At 45.5% G+C, this 19,963-nt stretch overlaps 1 protein-coding gene across 4 annotated transcripts in view; it reads right to left on the reverse strand.

Moving 5' to 3' along the window:
- LITAF (lipopolysaccharide induced TNF factor) overlaps positions 1 to 19,963 on the reverse strand; it is a 112,668-nt gene that overhangs the window by 20,712 nt on the left and 71,993 nt on the right. Inside the window, exon 1 of one of the 4 annotated variants that reach the window (XM_036825837.1) lies at positions 10,136 to 10,245. The exons of the other annotated variants lie outside the window; for them this stretch is intronic. The gene's annotated coding sequence lies outside the window, so the exon portion shown is untranslated. Of the gene's footprint in view, positions 1 to 10,135; positions 10,246 to 19,963 lie in introns of those variants that run through there. 4 annotated transcript variants of the gene reach the window in all.

Consider the following 19,963-nt stretch of genomic DNA (forward strand, 5'->3'; position numbering starts at 1 on the left):
GCCAACCCAGTCTTCACATACAGAAAGATGCTTATCTCTCTCCAAAGCAGGGAGATACAGTTAAAGCGACTCAGAGACAGATGGTCAAGCTTAATATCATCAGTGAGAAGTCATGTGGACATCACACACCTGCTGATCTGACGTAGTGAAAAGGGAACTCTGGCTTGGTGGCCTTGCTCCCCGAAACCCCTGACCCCAGGCTCATCACAAGAAAACCCCAGACAAACCCAAATTGGGCGACTTTCTACAGGGGACCAGGCCAGAACTCAAAACAGCCAAGGTCATGGAAAAAGGAAAGTTTGAGAAACTGTCACAGACCAAAGGAGAATGACAGGTGACAACCGAACAAAAGGTAGGATCCTGGATTGGACCCTGGAATGGAATCCAGTGGAAAAACTGGTGACACTCAAAAAGTCTGGAGCTTGGTTAACAGGAAGTTACCAATGTCAGTTTCTTAGTTGTGGCGAATACACCCTGATGATGTAAGATGCTAACAGTAGGGGAGGCTGGATGGAGCATAGGGCACTTCTGCACCAGCTCTGCAACTTTTCTGTAAATCTAAAACTATTCTAAAGTGAAAGGTTTGATAGACAGAGATAACAAACTTATGGTTACCAAAGGGGGGAAGGTGGGGAGGGATAAATTAGGAGTTTGGGATTAGCAGGTACACACTAATATACACAAAATAGATAAATAACAAGGACCTGCTGTATAGCACAGGGAACTATATTCAATATCCTGTAATAAACCATAATGAAAAAGAATATGTATATACATGTATAACGGAATCACTTTGCCATACGCCAGAAACTAACACATTGTAAATCGATTATACGTCAATTAAATAAATAAATAAATAAATAAATAAATAAAACGAAAGGTCTGTGTTTAAAAAAATCCACAACTGATACCAAGATCTTTTTCACCCATCATTAGATTTGCCATTTTCAGCCCGGCAAAGAGCAGGGTTTGATCGTACACAGAGCTGGCCTGGGTGTGGATGAACAGGCCTCTCTCCCAGAGCCGGTAGGAAGGTAACCTGAGTCTCACACAACAGAAGCATCTACCAAAATTTAACATGCATGAGTCCTTTAACCCAGCAATTCCTCCTCTAGGAATCTGTATCACAGCTGACCCCATGCGTGGGTGCAGCGACAAAATGATGAGCACACAAGGGTACTCACTGCAATGTTGCCAGAAACCACCTAACTGTCCATCAGCAGAGGCCTGGGTAGACCAGTTATGGCGCATCCACACAAGGGAATGGTATGCAACCATCAAGACAGAATGAGGGGGGCTTCCCTGGTGGCGCAGTGGTTAAGAATCTGCCTGCCAATGCAGGGGACACGGGTTTGAGTCCTGGTCCGGGAAGATCCCACATGCTGCAGAGCAACTAAGCCCGTGTGCCACAACTACTGAGCCTGCGTGCCCTAGAGCCTGTGCACCACAATGAAGAGTAGCCCCAGCTCACTGCAACTAGAGAGAGCCCGTGCGCAGCAGCGAAGACCCAACGCAGCCGCAAAAAAAAGACAGAATGAGGAAGGTCATGTGCAGAAACGCAGTTATCTCCGAGATGTATCAGTGCATGAAAAAAGCCCAAATGGTGTTTATTGTCATAGGCCATCATTTGGGTACAACGAAGAAGGATGTATGTATTTCTTTGTAAAATATGCATAAAATGCCTCCAAACGGATACACAAGAAACTGATAACTGGGAGTTCCCTGGCAGTCCAGTGGTTAGAACTCCGCGCTTTCACTGCTGCATGATGTGGCCAAAAAGAAGAAAAAAAAAAGAAAAGAAAAAAAAAGAAACAAAGAAACTGGTAATAGTGGTTGCCTGTAAGCAGAGGGGGGAGGTGCACTGGGGGCTGCAGCCAGATGAATGCTTTTCACTCTTACACCCTAAGTTGATCTTTTGTATATTGAGCCATAGCAATATTACACAATCAGAAAATTAAATTAAGAAAAAATTAATAAGTTAAACATATTTATAACTTTAAAAATTTACAGTTCTATAATCTATTAATTATAATTTAATTATTTATATTAATTATGATATATTTATAATAAAATAAGTTTTAAAATTAATGAAATTTAAAATAAAATACATTAAACCTTTTATTTCAATAAATTTTATTTATTTATTTATTTATTTATTTTTGGCTGCGTTGGGTCTTCGTTGCTGTGCGCAGGCTTTCTCTTGTGGCGAGCGGGGGCTACTCTTCATTGCGGTGCGCGTGCTTCTCATGGAGGTGGCTTCTCTTGCTGCGGAGCACAGGCTCTAGGCGTGCGGGCTTCAGTAGTTGTGGCACGCAGGCTCAGCTGTTGTGGCTTACGGGCTCTAGAACACAGCCTCAGTAGTTGTGGTGCACAGGCTTAGTTGCTCTGCAACTGGCATGTGGGATCTTCCTGGACCAGGGCTCGAACCCATGTCCCCTGCATTGGCAGGTGGATTCTTAACCACTGCGCCACCAGAGAAGTCCCAAAACTTCTTTTTTTTTAAATGGGGAAAAAGAGCCTCTTCTGCAAACCCATATTTGCCCTCCCCAGGTTGGTCTCTCTTGTCCTCCCACCTCTGGGTGAAATGACGTCATCATTAAAGTTACTGATTACTTCTCTTTGGTGAAAAGATGTGCACTCCACCGTTTCTGCTACATCAGCCCCAAATCTGTACTAACAACATCCTATTGGCCAAAATAAAATTCTTCTCTTCACATATTATGCTATGATCCATTTTTCAGGCGGGAGGTTCTGAAGGCTGATGGCGGATGTGGGATTGGGGAGGCATGGACCCTCCCTCACTGGCCTTAAGGAACCCATTTAGGGAGGCAAAGTTAACCAACACGGGGAGATATGGGAGCAAACGCAAAGGGGAAACTGAGCCTAGATTCTAAGGCAAGTGGAGGGTCTAAGACAAGAGAAGGACACAGGCGAGGGCAGAACAGGAGGGGGGTGAACAGTATGGCAGAAGACACAGAGGCAGGCACACCTGTGTCCTGTGGGGGGGGTGAGCAGTGGTTGGCCAGGAGGGTGGGGTCGGGTTACAGGAGCACTTTCGCCATCAAGAGCCTGGCCCTGGGACTTCCCTGGCGGCCCAGTGGTTAAGACTCCACGCTTCCACTGCAAGGGGGGCAGGTCCTATCCCTGGTCGGGGACCCGCATGCCGCACAGCACAGCCAAGAAAAAAAAAACAAAGAGCCTGGCCCAGGTGAGGTGGGGACCAGGCTACCAGGCTGGACCTTCTGGGGAGGGACCCTCACGCAGGTTCTGTTTCATTAACCAGCAGCCCAAGAGCGACTTGAAAAGCCCCCCAAAGTTTTCAACTCCTGCCAGGGAGAATTCAGATTCTAAAAATAAGCCTCAAAACCTAGAATACCAGGAGAAAGCAACCACAGCAGAAGCCATCCAACAACTCCCCGTCAGTATAAACACACATCAAAGGCCCAAAGGCCCATAGCCAAGGGGTCTTCTCCCCAGATCACGTCTCAACACAACAAAAACTCCAGTCTCATAACTTCTGGTGTTGCTTCATTCTGATCGAGGCCCCTTTTTCAATATCTCTCCCCTGAAAATCTCTTAACCATTTTCTAAAGTGATCCCCTATTATTTCTCTCTGCCTTCTTAAAGTCAAGAAAGAAAGGAAGAGAGAGAGAGAAAGAGAGAGAGGGAGGGAAAGAAGATTGGAAGGAAGGGAGGGAGGGAGGGAGGGAGGGAGGGAGGGAGGAAGGGAAATGCTTGTGTCACCATCTTGTGGTTCTGTGATACCCCAGGCTGCTGGCAGCCCCCACCCTACTCCTCCATTTGCTGCTTCAAAGCTTCCGAGAACTGGAAAACCAGAACCCAGTGTGTAAGAACTCTGTGTAAAGTATGAATTACTAGTTTCCTTGGGTGCCTCCCATGAGGAAAGTAAACAAGCTTGGGCATTTATCTTGATGATAAATACCTGCGTTACTTGGGAGACTCCTATCTGCTTATTTTCTCAATTCTGGCCATAGTCCAGATGACTGTAGCTTTTATAACTGTCATACCTTTGAAAATTATAGAACAGTCTTGCCTTTAGCAAGACTTAAGGTGAGAACAGGGTGGTAAACGTTAGCTACTGCAGTCTTTTAAGGCATGCCCCGCTTCCCCTTGCCTATCCTGTACAACCCAGCCCTGGATGACAGAAGCCTTCCCCCTGTGTCCTAATTGCTTCCTGTCTGCAAATTAGATTCTGTTTCCCTAACTGGACCGCATTACACCCCTCCAGGGAAGGGCTATCTTCCATGTTTCTCTGGATCCCCCAGAGCTTTAGAGAAAGCAATGCACAGACAACCTCCTGGCAGAGCTGAGATTTCATGCGCACATATGGCGTATATATATCCCACATACGATGGGGGAATCTATAGTGCACGTTCTTTGAAAGAGTGTATTTTTGGGGGGTAGTTTTCTTTTCCAGTTTGAGATATAACTGACATACAGCACTGTGTAAGTTTAAGGTGTACAACATAATGATTTGCCTTACATACATCACGAAATGCTGACCACAATAGTTCAGTGAACAGCCATCCTCTCATAAAGATTCAACACTAAAGAAATAGGAAAAAAATTCTGTGCCTTGCGATGAGAACTCTTAGGATTTACTTTCTTAATAAGTTTCATTTATAATGTACAGCCATATTAATTACCTTTATTATACATTTACATCCCGAGTACTTACTTATCTTATAACTAGAGAAGTATTTCCTAAATAAAGAAGACAAATCTTCCTTACAGAAGAATTCCAAATGATATGTGTAGAAGCCCCCTCCCTCCAGGAGGTAGAGCTTAATCTAGCCCCTCCCTCTCCTAGGTGTGGACTGGATTTAGTACCTTGCTTTTAAAGAATAGTCTAGGAAAAGAGAAGAAGAGTAACTATCTACAATGGAGAAACCTGGCGAACACCACCTTAACCTAGAGACAAAGGTTAACATCATTAGCAATGTCACGTGGGTATCACGTACCCCCTGATGTGATGTGATGCAAAGAGCCCTTCATCTCTGTGGCCTTCTTCCCCCAAACCCATAACCCCAGTGCAATCATGAGAAAAACATCAGACAAACCCAATGTGAGGGTAATTCTATAAAATCTCTGCCCGGTACTCTCCAGAAAGTCATGAAAAACAAGGAAAGGAAAGACTGAGAAACCGTAGTAGACCGGAGGAGACTGGGAGATGGGGTGATTAAATGCAGTATGGTACCCTGGGTGGGATCTTAGAACAGAAAAGGGACATTGGCGGAAACACTGGTGAACTCCAAATAACGTCTGGAATGTGATTAACAGTGAGGTACCAATGTCAGTTTCCTAGTTTGACAAATGTCCTGCGGTGATGATGTAAGATGTTGTGGGGGGGCGGGGGGGGGTAGACGGGACGACTGGGTGAGGGGTAGATGAGAACTCCTGCACTAACTGCTACTTTCCTGCAAATCTAAAATTAAACTATAAGATGAACTGGAGCAGGCAGGCTTCACTCAAAAGCATTCAAGTTCAGTTTTTAAAAACAAAAACAAAAAAAATTTTAAGGTTTACTTTTTTAAGTTTTTTTTTTTTCTCAAGTGTATTTTGGTTAAATGGGAAAGGTTAAGTGGAGGCGGGGGTGATGATCAGGGTTTCTATTATTTCTCACTGAGGATGAGTGGATGGATACTTAGGTAGGTAGATAGATAGATAGATATCACCATATTTAAGCAAATGGGCCTTAGAGTTTAATGAATCTCCAAACCTCCCAGCTGAATGCACACTGATTCCCGGCCACAGATCTGTACCCCCTCCCTTAAGATAGATTTTAAAACTCTCACAAAGTGGTTTTAACCACAGGTAGGTGATAAACTCTTCTAAAAATATATCCTCCTGTTTTCTAGATTTAGGTATCAGATCAACATACAAAAGGGCAAAGCCTTCAGAGAGAAGATAAAGCAGCTTTTTCACCACCAACTTAATCCTCTAAGATCAGTTCTTTCAGGAAGAAAAAGAGGAAGACTATTCAATTCCACTCTCTGCCCCCACCGTCCGGCCCCAGAAAAGAATCTTGCTCCGAGTATACATCACAGAAATGACCCCAGGAAAAAAAGGCATTCCTTCAGCAAAAGAAGGACACACACACACATGCAAATTGTCAGGTCCCCTAAGAAAACAGTCTAGTTTGTACACAAGGTGGAGAACCAGCTGAGGAGGTCAAAGAGAGCTGGTCTTTCACAGTCTCTAGAGAAAAATGTTCTTTACAATAATGTGAGCACAAGTGAAACCTGATTTCAAAAACCCTAACGAACTATCTGACTTCTACATTTAGCCAATCAAATATTGTTCAAAATTCTTAAACTAAAGGCCACTGGCTAGCAATCTTTAAAACACAAAGATTCTGCGACGCTGTGTTTGCTGTAATGTAATTTAACCCGTTTATGGCACCAGAAAACGTCCCAGGCAAATGGTGCTTCTTAAACGCTCAGTCAGTAAGGAGGAAGAATTTAGACAAAAGGGGAAATTGGGATCTCCAACTCTCTTTGGGAAAGGAAGTGAGAAATTACACTAAGGTTCTTAGGCTAATGGACCCCAAAACAAATTCAGATTCGGTCTCCCTCAGTTCAAAAATACCAAAGCTCACAGGGAAAGATTTCAGAGACATGTTTTCAAATGACATCTTCTAATTCAGTCTGTTTCACAAGTCAAAGATAAAGTGACCACAATCTGAGAGCCAGGTTCAAAGATGGCATAACTACAAATTACAGTGATTTGTAGAATGGAAAATCCTTCCACTGGGGAGCTGGGTTGCTCCCCCAGAATCAGAGAGGGCAATTTCCCCCTGGATTCCTGGTGAAACCACATCCCCAGTTTCCACATGAATGATAGTTTTTGATGAAACAGCACAATGAGAATATTAATGGGACTACATCAGGAGACAAAATGATATGTACCCTGATTACAATTTCATAAAAAAGCAGGCACCATGACAAAAGATAAAACTGCCAAATAAGGAAAACTGATGCTAGTTGTTTCGTTCACAGGGTGAGATTATACCTGATAATCTTCTTTATCTTTCACGCTTTCTGTAATATTGTTATTTTTTACATAACTTTAAAAACTATCAATGCAGCCTTTATGAATAACCTCCCTGGAATCAAGGTTAGGGCAAGTCAATGCGAAGCTCTTAAATTTACCCCAGGAACGCTGTCAATTCTAAAACTCCATGAGCTAAGTAAGCTTCAATTCTCCATCATCATTTTCCCTGAAGTTACCTTCTTCACCCACAAAGAAGAAAGTGCCTCTGGCTTTTCCGATCTTGGTGAATTAACTTCCTACCTACTAGGTGAACAGGGAATCACCACACAGACACCCTTGATATTTCCTTTCTTCTGTCCAGGCCTTAAACCCTATGAAACTACACACAGTTCTTCTGCTGAAATAACCTGCGGCTAAGGGACAACTTCATTCCCTACCAAAGTGTAATCCTGACTGCCCAGAGTGCAAACAATAAGATGAAATTGTGAGAACCCGGGAAAGTACCACTTAGAACTCAAATAACAATGTTAAGATAAGTAAACACCAGTCAAGTTCAGAACAGGCCATGGGGGGGCCAAATGGGCACCAAAGACACCATAAACACGTCAGTACTGAAGTACGCAGAGTTAAGGAGGCCTTATTTGCATGATGAGATGGACCACCTCGCCCACTGAGCTATTTTTGTTGCAGTAAAAGCACAAATAAGGACAAGTCACGGTGCCAAGACTCTAGGACTTCATGTCAGATCTCGCTTTTTCCACCGTCACTGTAGCTGGGGTTGATTCATCTTCGGTGGGAGAATTTTAAGTCCCTGATGGCATACTCCCGTTCTCAGAGTGGCACCATAGCACCTCTGGTTGTGGGTAATGGCCAAAAAGCATGCCCTATCTCCTTGAAAATGAACTTAGGCCTTCCGGTTCCTTTGCTCTCAGTGGTTCCCCTTTTACTGTCCTCAACTATGGGCTAGTCTGTGCCTCCTCCGAAGCTTTGCTGAGCCCCTTCTGCTCATTCGGAATGCTGCCCGTCTAGTCCACATGTACCTTCTGCTACATGTACTCAGGCCTCTGCTTTTCTATGAAACTTTCCCTGACTAACCTGGCCCCCAGCTCACAGCTCCCTCCTTTCCATTCCTTTCAATCCTTCCAGAGTCACAAGGGCATTGCTGAGCACTGGCTTTTCACCTGTGTGTGTTTCCATTCTCCACCCACAGCATAAACCCCTCAGGACCGGGAGCCATTTCTTCTGTGTCCTTTACGAGGCAAGGGTAGCACTTTATTTCCCCACAGCTATCCCGTAAAAGTGACCACAGGAACAAAGGGAAGTTTACTCTCCAGAGACAGCGAAATGACTTCAATCTAGTATTTTAGAGACTTCAGAAATTGATTCTCCATCTCAGATCAATCACCGAGTCACTTAATCCACGAAAACATTACAACAAGGATACTTTTACAAATTTGAATAAAAGCACGCATTACTCATGCCTTAAAGTAACAGGAAAGAGGGAAGATGGGCCTCTCCCATCGTAGATCTACAATAAATGTTTCTTAGAGAGTCTGGTGCACATTTAAATTCCAGAGCAAGGACTGGCTGAGAGGTAAGCCAAGTGCAGCATGGGTGTTATTCTATGCCAGGTAGAGCAAGTCACCTGCTCTCTGGACTCCGAGCCAATTGTGATAAAAGCAAACATGCTGGTGGAGTCCCAGATACCAGCTCATCCCACTATACGGCATCCAGGTTAGTCCCATTTTAAAAGAGTCACCCAGAGACGTCTTGGGGTGGGAGTAGGAAGGTAAGGGAGGCAGTCAAGCACACACTAATGCAAACCATGTCTTTCTTTAAAAGGGTCCCAGGGGAACTGCAGGGCCAACCTGCGTTCCAGACAGCGCCTGAACCAGGGCCAGCTCACCAGGCCAAGGATTTATTCCCCTTGGGAAGACCGGTGGGAGAGTCTACCCTGATGGGCTAAGATGGGAAGGTCCTGTGGCTTCCAGAAACTGGATTTCCCAGCCACCAAAGCTCAGTCCAACAGGCAATGACATCAGCCCCACTTATCGGAAGCACAAAAGCCACCAGAAAACTATTCAAAGACCAGCTGGCCGGATCACTGGAATGCACAGCCCTTCCAGAATACACCCATTTCCCATCACCTCCTCCCCCTGACCCTGACCAAGAGCTTCTGGCACAACAATGACCCCACTGCCCAGATCCACAGGGGCCTGTACAGCAGAGGGGAGGGGGCGACCTGCCTATCTTGGTAGGGAGGGGCGATGTCCACCTCGCCGGCATGTGCCACTGGCATCCATCCAGCACCGGCAGTGGATGGGGTCCCGGCCCAGCCCTGCACTCACAGGGTGCCCACCTTACCCCCCATGAAGGGGGCGTCTAGCCAGGGCCCAGGCTCCCTCTGCTCTGTGTCCCGGATTTTCATCTGCCGGGGGCTCCCTAGGCCCTCGGGTGTCCACACAGTCACCGGCTGAGAGCCGTCCTGAATCCTGCGGGGAACCCCCGGAGTCAGGGGAAAAACGCAGATGCCGTGGCCCCTAAAAGTCGAATTTCTGGGACCGGCGTCCGGAAATTCGTCGGGCTTTTTTGTTTGTTGTTTGGTTTTGTTTCTGAATCACCGGGTGAGGATTCTGGAAATCTCAACTTTGAGATAGCTGCCACCAGAGCGAGTCGAGACTTTCCTGAAAAGCCTCGGGGAGTTCTCTCCGGGGAGGCGGCCCCGCGAGTAGGAAGGGGCGCGCTTTCAGGTTGGGGCGGGACGACCCCTCCGCGCGCGATCCGCGGGCGATCTGCCCACTTAGCAGAGCAGGAACGGAACCAGTCCGTCCCGCGGCGGGAACAGGCGCCGAGAGGCTGGAAACCCGGCCTCACCGGGCCCGCACGGAAGATCGAGGCGGGACCTCGACGCCCTCCACCCCACCTCGACCCCGGGGACCCGTCAGGGTTCCCGGCCGCCACGACCCGCGTGGAGCCCGGAGCAGGTGCTCGCGCCGCACGGAGCCCGCTCGCTCCCCACCGCCGGCCCGGGGTACCCCCGATCCGCGCCCCGGCCGCTGCCCGCCCCCAGCCGCGCCCCCCACCCGCGCCCCAGCCGCCCGCCCTCCCGCGCCGCACTCACCGCCGCCTGCGCAGCCAGTCGAGCCGGGAGGTCTGAGCTGGCGGTGCAGGCTGGAGGGCTGGCGAGCGGGCGGCGGGGAGGAGCTCCGGGCGGCGGGGGCGGGAGCTGGACCGGCCGGGGCGGGACGCTGCGGCTTCGGCTTCCGGCTTCTCCACGCCTCCGCGCGCGGTCCGGACCCGCGCCCAGCCACCTGCGGGGTCCGCTAACCCGGGCCTGAGAGCCCGCCAGGGACCTGCGACCCTCCGGCTTCTGCCCTTCCCCTCCACCCCTCCGATCTCCCACTACCCTCGAAACACCCCGGGTTACACCCCAGACCCCGTTCACTCCCTGGAACCCCCAGTTTCAGCCCAGACCCCACTCGCCCCATACTGGTGTCTCCCCTTTCGGATTCTGCCCCTGCTCGTCGATCCCCGCCACGTGCCCGGACACCCTTGAATCTCCCCTCCTGATTTCCACCCCCTGCTCTCCCCGGCTCGCATGGGTCCCCCATGTCTGGCATTCCTTCTTCCCCACCCTCAGACTACGCGGACCCCCACCCTCGAGTTCCAGATCCCGCGCCAAGGGATCCAGCGCTCCCTGCCCTCCGGAGGGCGGCCCTTCTCTCCCCATAACAAATTTCTGTACATTCAGACGCATCCAGACAGCCCAAGATGCTCTATGTGCCTTTGGCCAAGTGCCCACTTTCTCTGAGCCTCAGTCTCCTATCTGTAAAATGGGCATAACAGTGCATATCTCATAAGATCTACGGGAGAATTAGGTAAGCTAAGGCAGGCAAAGCGTTTAACACAGATTGCGTTAAATAAAACTTACCGTATGTTATAAAGCAGAAACTAACTCACCATTGTAAAGCAATTATACTCCAATAAAGATGTTAAAAAAAAAAAAAAAACTTACCCTATCTGGTAACTATTGTACTTTGTATGCCCCCAGGGTGGCCCGTGGCCCCTAGGTGCTTTCTCACTCCATCACTGAAAACTGGAAATCAGTAACTACTGTTCCAGCAAAACCCTCTGCCCCTGAACAGGTGCTGCGTATCTGATAAGAGCCCCCATTATGCTGCTACAGTAATGATAGCAGCCCTGACCCAGCAGGGCCCCCTGGGAAGTCATTACAGGGCACTGATGAGCTGATGTGGCTTTAAGAGTGCAGAGTCCTGGAGAATGGGCGGAACCCTAACGTGGCTACCTAGAGAGAAGCCACCTGGGCGGGGAGCCTAGGATCCCCGTTGCGGATTCATAGACCTGGATCCCAGAACTCCTCTGGTGGTGGGACCCTCCCCACCTTTACACTGAGACCCAGGCAGAGAGTGACTTGCCCAGTGTCTTACAGCAAACTGTCCCCTTCTTTCCTGCCCAAAGCTCTTACCACCTTTCACCACGTGGACCCAGCTACCAGCAGCCACGTATTACTACCAGCCCTGGACGTATTACTCAATTAAAGGAGGGGATTTCAAAGTTCTCCCCAGCATGAGAAGTTGCCACGTAGATGTTATTAGTGATGCCAATCTTTTCCTGTTTTAAAACTATAGAGAAAGCTGGATTGTGCCCAACACCTGATGTCTTGACATTAACCCAGAGTATCACAGACCATTGATAGCAAGAGGTGAGCCCTATAGAAAATCTGTCAGAGCAAAATCTTGAAGAAACAGCCTTCCTTCCTTCCTTCTTCCCTCTCCCCCATCCTCTTCTTTCCTTCTTCCTTTCTACTGAGGGAAAAGCAATCGCACACCTGAATTTCCTTCTCTTTTACTCATTGCTAAGCCATCTTCATTCATTTTTCTCCCCCCAACTGCTGAGCCACAACAGGAGCTGGTTTTGTTTTCTCATCTGTCCTAAATACTTACTGCATCCGTGAGTTTGCGATTATTTATGGGGAGAGCTATAAAACTGTAACCCTTTTGTGATCCCTGAAAAAAACCACAGAGTTGGAATTTCCAACCCAACGCTTCCAAGAAGGGAAGAAAAGTAAACCAGCCACATGATCATCTTTTTCTGTGTCATCAGTAGACACAGAAAAAGCATATGACAAAATCTAAAACCTTTTTTTTTTTTTTCATTTTTTGGCCATACCACACAGCATGTGGGACCTTAGTTAGTTCTCCAACCAGGGGTCAAACCCACACCCCCTGCAGTGGAAGTGTGGAGTCTTAACCACTGTACCGCCAGGGAAGTCCCCCAAATCCAACACCTTTTCGAGATATAAAGACACTCAACAAACTTGGAATAGAAAGACACTTCCACAACCTGATAAAGAGCATCTAAGAAAAGCCCACAGCAAACATCATCTCCATGGTGAAAGACAGGATGCTTTCCCCCTTGAGATCAAGTACAAGCAAGGATGTCTGCTTTCACAACTTCTATTCAACACTGTACTAGAAGTTCTAGCCAGAGCAATTAGGCAAGAAAAAGAAATAAAAAGCAACCAGATTGGAAAGGAAGGAGTAAAACTATCTCTATTTGTAGATGACATCATCTTGTATATAGAAAATCCTAAGGAATCCACAAAAACTATTAGTGCAAATAAACAAGTTCTGTAAGTGGCAGGATACTAGATCAACATTTCAAAAATCAGTGGCATTTCTATACACTAGTAAGGAACAATACAAAAACAAAATGCAGAAAACAGTTTAACTAAGGAAGTTTAAGATTTCTTCACTGAATGTTGCTGAAGGAAATTAAAGAAGACCTAAATAAATGGGAAGATATTCATGTGGTCTATCAGAGTTCTATCAGAGAAATGGAACCGGAGATAGATAGATACACAGACACATAGATACACAGATATAGATAGAGAGATAGATACGAAACTCCTGAGCAGGAGCTGAAGCTCTAGTCCATAGGTGGAATTCTTCTGGGAAACCTCAATTTTGCTCTTAAGGCCATTCAACTGGTTGGATAAGGCCCAAATTACCAAAATAATCTCCTTAAAGTCAACTTGTTGTAGAAGTTAACCACATCTACAGAATACCTTCACAGCAACACCTAAATTAGCGTTTACTTGAATTACTGGGTACTATAGCCTAGCCAAGTTGACACATAAAACTAACCATCATGGATGGTAATACTCCCCAAACTTATGTAGAGATCCAGTGTAATCTCTGTCTAAATTCCAACTGCCTCTTTGGCAGAAATAGATAAGCAGGCACTAAAATTCATATGGAATTGCAAGGGACTCTGAATAACCAAAACAATTTTGAAAAAGAACAAAGTCGGAGGACTCACACTTCTTAATTTCAAAAGTTATTATTCAGTACAAAGCTACAGTAATCAAAGCATGTGTTATGGGCATAAGAATAGACGTATAAACCAATGAAATAAAACTGTGATTCCAGATATAAACCCATACATCTGTGGGCAATGGGTTTTTGAGAAAGATATCAAGACCATTCCATGGGAAAAGAGTCTTTACAGCGAGTGGTGCTGGAACAACTGGATACTCACATGCAAAACAATGAAGCTGGATCCCTACCTCACACTATAGAAAAAAATGAATTCAAAATGGAAAAAATGTAAAACTCTTAGAAGGAAACAAAAGTGTAAATCCTCATGATCTTGGATTAGGCAATGGTTTCTCAAATATGACATCAAAAGCACAAGCAACAAAAGGAAAAAATAGATAAATTGAACTTCATCAAGATTAAAAACTTTTGTGCATAAAAGGACACTAATAGCATACTTCGGCTATATTATGGGTTCAGTTCCAGACCACCACAATAAAGTGAATATTGCAATAAAGTGACTCACACGAATTTTTTAGTTTCCCAGTGAATATTAAAGTTATGTTTACACACTACTATAGTCTATTGTGTGCAAGAGCATTATGTCTAAAAAAAAAGTACATACCTTAATTTAAACATACTTTATTGCTAAAAACTGCTAACCATCATCTGAGTCTTCAGCTAGTCTTAGTAGTAACGTCAAAGATCACCGATCACAGATCACCATAACAAATATAATAGTAATGGAAAAGTTTGAAATATTTCGGGAATTACCAAAATGTGACAGAGGGACACAAAATAAGCAAATGCTCTTGAGAAAATGGCTTCAATAGACTTGCTTAACGCAGGGTTGCCACAAACCTTCAATTTCTAAAAAAAAAATGCTATGTCCACAAAGCACAATAAAGCAAAGCAGCATAAAATAAAGTATGCCTGTATCAAGAGAGTGAAAAGACAATCCACAGAATGGGAGAAAATATTTGCAAATCGTACATTTGATCAGGATCTAGTATCCAGATTTTATAAAGCACCCTTACAAGTCAACAACAAAAAGACATCAACCCAATTTTTTAAATGGGCATTGGGATGGTGAAAAAGTGCTGGAGAAAGGCAAAACCATGGAGCCAGTAAAAAGATCAGCAGTTGCCAGGAATTAGGGTGAGGGTGAGGGTCAGGATGAAATGAATAGGCAGAGCACAGAGTAATTTTAGGGCAGTGAAAATACTCTGTATGATATTATGATGGATACATGTCATTATATTTGTCCAAACCCATTGAATGTCCAACATCAAGAGTGAACCCTAATATAAACTATGGACTTGGGTGATGATGATGTGTCAGTGTAGGTTCATCAATTGTAACAAACATACTGTTACCCATCAGGTTCTTGGCCTTCCCTAATCAATAGAAATTGATAAGAGGCCAGACAAGAAATTTAGGTAAGGCTTTATTGGGGCTCCTGCTGCAGCAGGAGGGAGTGAAAACAAGTAACAGATGCCCTTGGTCACTCCCCGAGGGGGGTGGTAGGCTGATTCCTGATATGGGATGAGGGTAGGGGCGGGGCCAGAGGTTGGGCAGAAGGAGTAGCTTGGGTGGTTGCCCACCCTTTTGGTGGTGTTGTGTGCAGGGTGCACGCACAGTACCCTGTTTTTGCTCGGGACTCTTCAGAAGTGGCAGTTGGGTTTTTGGTCTTTTTGTATCTTGTTGTCCATAATTTGCCCCAAGTGCACATGCACACAGCTATTTTTAGTCCCATATAGTTTCTTCGTATTTTGTTGCTCAAGGAGACGTTTGTCCAGGTGCAAGCACTGCAGCAAAGGGTCCCAAGTCCCAGGTCCCAGCCTGTCTCAGTACCACTCTAGTGGGGTATGTTGATAATGGGGGAGGCTATGCATTTGTGGGGATAGGGGGTATAAGGGAACTTTCCATGCCTTCCTCTTAAGTTTGCCGGAAACCTAAAACTGCTTTTAAAAAATAGTCTTTTTTTAAAAAAAGTTTTAGAGATGGATAGTGGTGATGATTGCACAATATTGTGAATGTACTTGATGCCACTGAACTGTACACTTAAAATGGTTGAAATGATAAATTGTATGTTATGTATATTTTACCACACACACACACAGAAATTTAACTTAAACAAAAAATTGGCAAAGAACTTGAATAGACGTTTCTACAAAGAAGATATACAAACACCAACAAGCACATGAAAAGATGATCAACATCTTTAGTCATCAGGGAAATGCAAATCAAAACCACAATGAGAAACCACTTCATACCCACTATGGTGGTCATAAAAAATTTTTTTGTTTGTTTTAATGGAAAATAACAAGTGTTGGGGAGGATGTGAAGAAATTGAAACCCTCATACATTGCTGGTGGGAATATAAAATGGTGCAGCCACTATTCTACCCCTGGTATATAAACAAAAGAATTGAAAACAGGTATCCAAACAAAAATTTGTACAGGAATGTTCATAGCAGCATTATTCACAATAATCAAAAGATGGAAATAACCCAAATGTCCACTAACTGATGCACGGATAAACAAAATGTGGTATACCCTTATGATGGAATATTATTTGATCATAAAAAGAAGTGAAATACTGATACCTGTGACAGTGTGGATGGACCTTGAAAACATGATGCTAAGTGAAAGAAGCCAGACACAAAAGGTCACATATCATATGATTCCATTTATATGAAATTTCAAGAATAGGAAAACTCTATAGATACGGAAAGCTGATTGGTGGTTGCCAGGGGCTGGAAGGAGTGGGGTAATAGGTATGGGGTTTCTTTTGGGGGTTGCTAAAAATGTTCTGGAAGCCAATAATGGTGAAGGTTGTGCAATATTTTGAATTGTGAAGTTTACTGAATTGTAGAGTTTAAAATGGTTAAAATGTTAAATTTTATATTATGTGATTTTATCTCAATTAAAAAAATAAAAGTAAACCGGCATCTCACGTATGCTCTGTGAGGACATAGCAGAGGGGGGGGCCATTATACATACATCTGTGACTGTTTCTCTTCCCACTGAAGATTTTGCAGCTGTACTCTAACCTGAAAGGGCCCAGAACAAGATCTGGGAAGTGGACACATTATATGCCAACACCCCTGGCATCACATGAACCAGACAGAAAGGGGAAGACGTCCTCTGGGTATATTCTGAAATTTCAGCAGCCAGGGGAGAAAAACAGTTTGCATGAAAGAATGCAGGCTATAATCCCATTTTTTGTTAAAAAGGAAAAAAAAAAAAGAATACATACACCTGGAAAAATGTCTTCACACTTTTTCAAGGATAAAAGAACGTGATAAATAGTTGTCTCTGAGTGAGGAGAATTAAGGATTTTTCTTCTCCTTTTGCTACTTTCCATTTTCTAACATTTTAAGAACAAACACAAATTGCTGGTTTAGGAAAACTAATTTTCAAAAAAGGAAACCAAAAAAAAAAAAAAAAGGAAACCAGTTGCTAGAAACAGCCTCCACTGACTGATCTGTGTTATTCATAACAATGAATTCTGGTAACTAATGTTTCCATAACACTTTTTTCATTTCCAAAATACGTTTCCCACACACATCACACGATTCATCCTCGCAAAAGCCCTGTGCAGCTGAGATTCTTCCTGCTGAGTTACACAGATGGGGAAACTGAGGCCGGGGACAGGCGACGTCCTCCCTATGCCCAGATCCTAGCTCACTGCCCTTGCCCGGACTCTGGCCCTGGATAAGCCCTTTGCTTCTGCTGCTGCCGCCAAGCTGGAGCTGAAATGGGGTGAATTCAGGGGCAGAGAGAGGCCTTGGTGGAGTTGCCAGATGTAGCAAATAAAAACACAAGACTCCCAGTTAAATTTGAATTTCAGATAAACAGCAAGTAATTGTTTAGTATAAGTATGTCCCGAATGTTGCAGTGTTGCAGACTTGTAATATATTCTCAGCATTGTACAAGACATACTTAAACTAAAAAAAAAAAAAAAAAAAAATCACTCGTTGGTCTGAAACTCACATTTAACTGGGCGTTCTCTGTTCTATCTGGCAATGCTACCTGCCTGGTGCACCAAAGCGATGGCACCTACAGACAGTGGCCCAGGTGGAGGCCCTGGGGGTGAGTTTCCCCAAACCTGCAATTACATGGGTCAGCCTTTCCCCTGGAGGTGTGGGAAACTGTCCCCAAACTAGCCAGACCTCTGTCTTCACCAGGCCCAGAAGAAGTAGCAAGTGGGGACTTTCCTGGCCTGCCTAGAGTGAGAACTTTGTTACCTGCTTGGGGGGTGGCCCATTAACTGCAGGGAAAAACAGGTCCTCAGGATGAGAGGCCTGATCCCCTCAATAACACCACCTAAATGACACGCCGTGTGCCTGTGGTTCTATTTAACAAGATATACCCTGACCACAGCAATGGGCCAAGGATGCAGAATAAACCCCCAGTGCAGAAGAAGGAGGACGATGATGGATGATAGTGATGGGAAACACTAACACTAACCCTACCCCTGCTGGGTGCTGGACACTGGACACTTTCATATCCATTATCTCCTTTTCTTTAAAAAAAAACCTCCTGTTTTACAGATGAGGCATCTGAGGCCCAGAGAGGTTAAGTAACGAGCCCCAAGTCACACAGCAAGAAGGTGCCTGGAGATGGGATTTGAACCAAGTCCAGCTGACTCCTGAGATTGTCGCACAGCCTTCTCACTCCCTCAGCTGATGTGTCCTGGGTGCCAGGACTGTTCCAGGGCCTAGAGCTGGGGTAACAAAACGAAGGGCAAAGTCCCAACTCCCCTGGATTTTATGTTCTGGTTGGGAGCAGGAGATAGATAATGAATCAATAATGAGTACCCTGTGATTTTGCAATCATCCCTGGCTCTTTCTAACGGCTGTAGCTTCCCGGAAACAAATGTCTTCATGGCACAGAAGAGCTTCGTTCTCTGGGATCCATTCCAACAGCCCTGGCTGGGGAGAAGGGGCGGTGTGGGTGGAGCCTGAATCCCAGAATCATATTTATTTAACAAATGGTGCTCCCAACAACCCTGTGAGGGAAGTATTATCATCTCTACTTTACAGATGTAGCCATTGGAGCCCAGAGAGATTAAGCAAGTTGCCAAAAGTCACACAGATAGTAATGGTAGCAGTGGTAATTTGAACCCAGGCTGCCTGGCGCCATGTTTAGTCACCACGCTGTGGAGAGCTTCTTGGTGCTTAGAGCCTTTTAGATCACCCAGACCTGTATCTTTCAGGCTGTTGAACCTCAGAGCCTTTCCCTCCAATGTAGCCTCCTACAGAGCCGCAACCCACAAAACAAAAATAAGCATTTCCAAGCAACACCTGGCCCTCCCTAGTCTGAAAGGGAACAGCCAACTTCCCACCTCCACCTCTCAGCCAAGGTCTCCATGCAGGTTCCTCTCTTCCCTTGGAGCACCCACAGAGGCCCTTGGCCACTTTTCCTTAATATTTTTGTATGGAGATGTAACTGACATATAACATTGTATATTAGTTTCAGGTGTACAACATAATGATTCCATATTTGTACATACTGCAAAATGATCGCCACAATAAGTGCAGTTAACATCCATCACCACACATAATTACAAATCTTTTCTTCCTTGTGATGAGAACTTTTAAGATCTATTCTCCTAGCAGCTTTCAAATATACAATGCAGTATTATTATTAACTATGGTCACCATGCTGTACATTACCTCCCCAGGACCTATTTATTTTATAACTGGAAGTTTGTACACTTTGACCACCTTCACCCACTTCACACACACCCCACCCCTGGCTTCTGGCAACCGTCAATCTGTTCCCTTTTTCTATGAGTTTGGTGATTTTTTTTTTTTTCAAATTCCACGTGTGAGAGACTTCCCTGGCAGTCCAGTGGTTGGGACTTCGCACTTCCAATGCAGGGGCGCGGGGAGGCGGGGCGGGGCGCTGGTTCAATCCCTGGTCAGGGAACTGGGATCCGCGTGCAGCACGGCGCAGCCAAAAAAAAAAAAATTCCACATGTGAGTGACATCATATGATAGTTGTCTTTCTCGGTCTGACTTGTTTCACAGAGGCCCTCCATCTCTTGCACCACTGTCTTTCCAGGTGCCCCAAACACCAGAGCCACCTTTCCACTCAACTTTCAGAGGGACCTCCTCATTTGGGGTTGCCAGGCACATTGCTAGACTGATTCTGCAATTCCTGGAATTTGAACCTGAATGCCAGTGTTTGTCTATCAGTTCTAGGCTGGTCTCTCTTCGGCCAGAAGGAGAAGTGCAGGCCAGGCGCGGTGACTGTAAGGCCTGGGAAGGCCTGGAATTGCCCAACCTCCAGAGGTCAGACCAGGCTTGGGGGTGGGAGGTGGACAGTCAGGCCCCCTCTGTTTGAGGAATAGATGGAGCAGTGGTGATGACATCAAGTCTGACACAAGGCCTGGGCCCCAGTCCCCGTCTTGGCTCCTTCCCGGTGGCTGGAACTCAGCCAGCCCCTCCTTCCAGACTCTCTTTCTCTGCTGCCCCAGCATCTCCAGTGAGGTCGTGACAATGAGACGAACTCGTGAAGGGAAGAGGCCTGGCACATAGGAAAGGCTTCAGGTGTTTCATAACTGCTATTATTATTGTGTTGCTGTTGCTGCTGCTGTAG

Source organism: Balaenoptera musculus, chromosome 15, assembly GCF_009873245.2.
Source record: "Balaenoptera musculus isolate JJ_BM4_2016_0621 chromosome 15, mBalMus1.pri.v3, whole genome shotgun sequence".
Classification (NCBI taxonomy): Eukaryota; Metazoa; Chordata; class Mammalia; order Artiodactyla; family Balaenopteridae; genus Balaenoptera; species Balaenoptera musculus.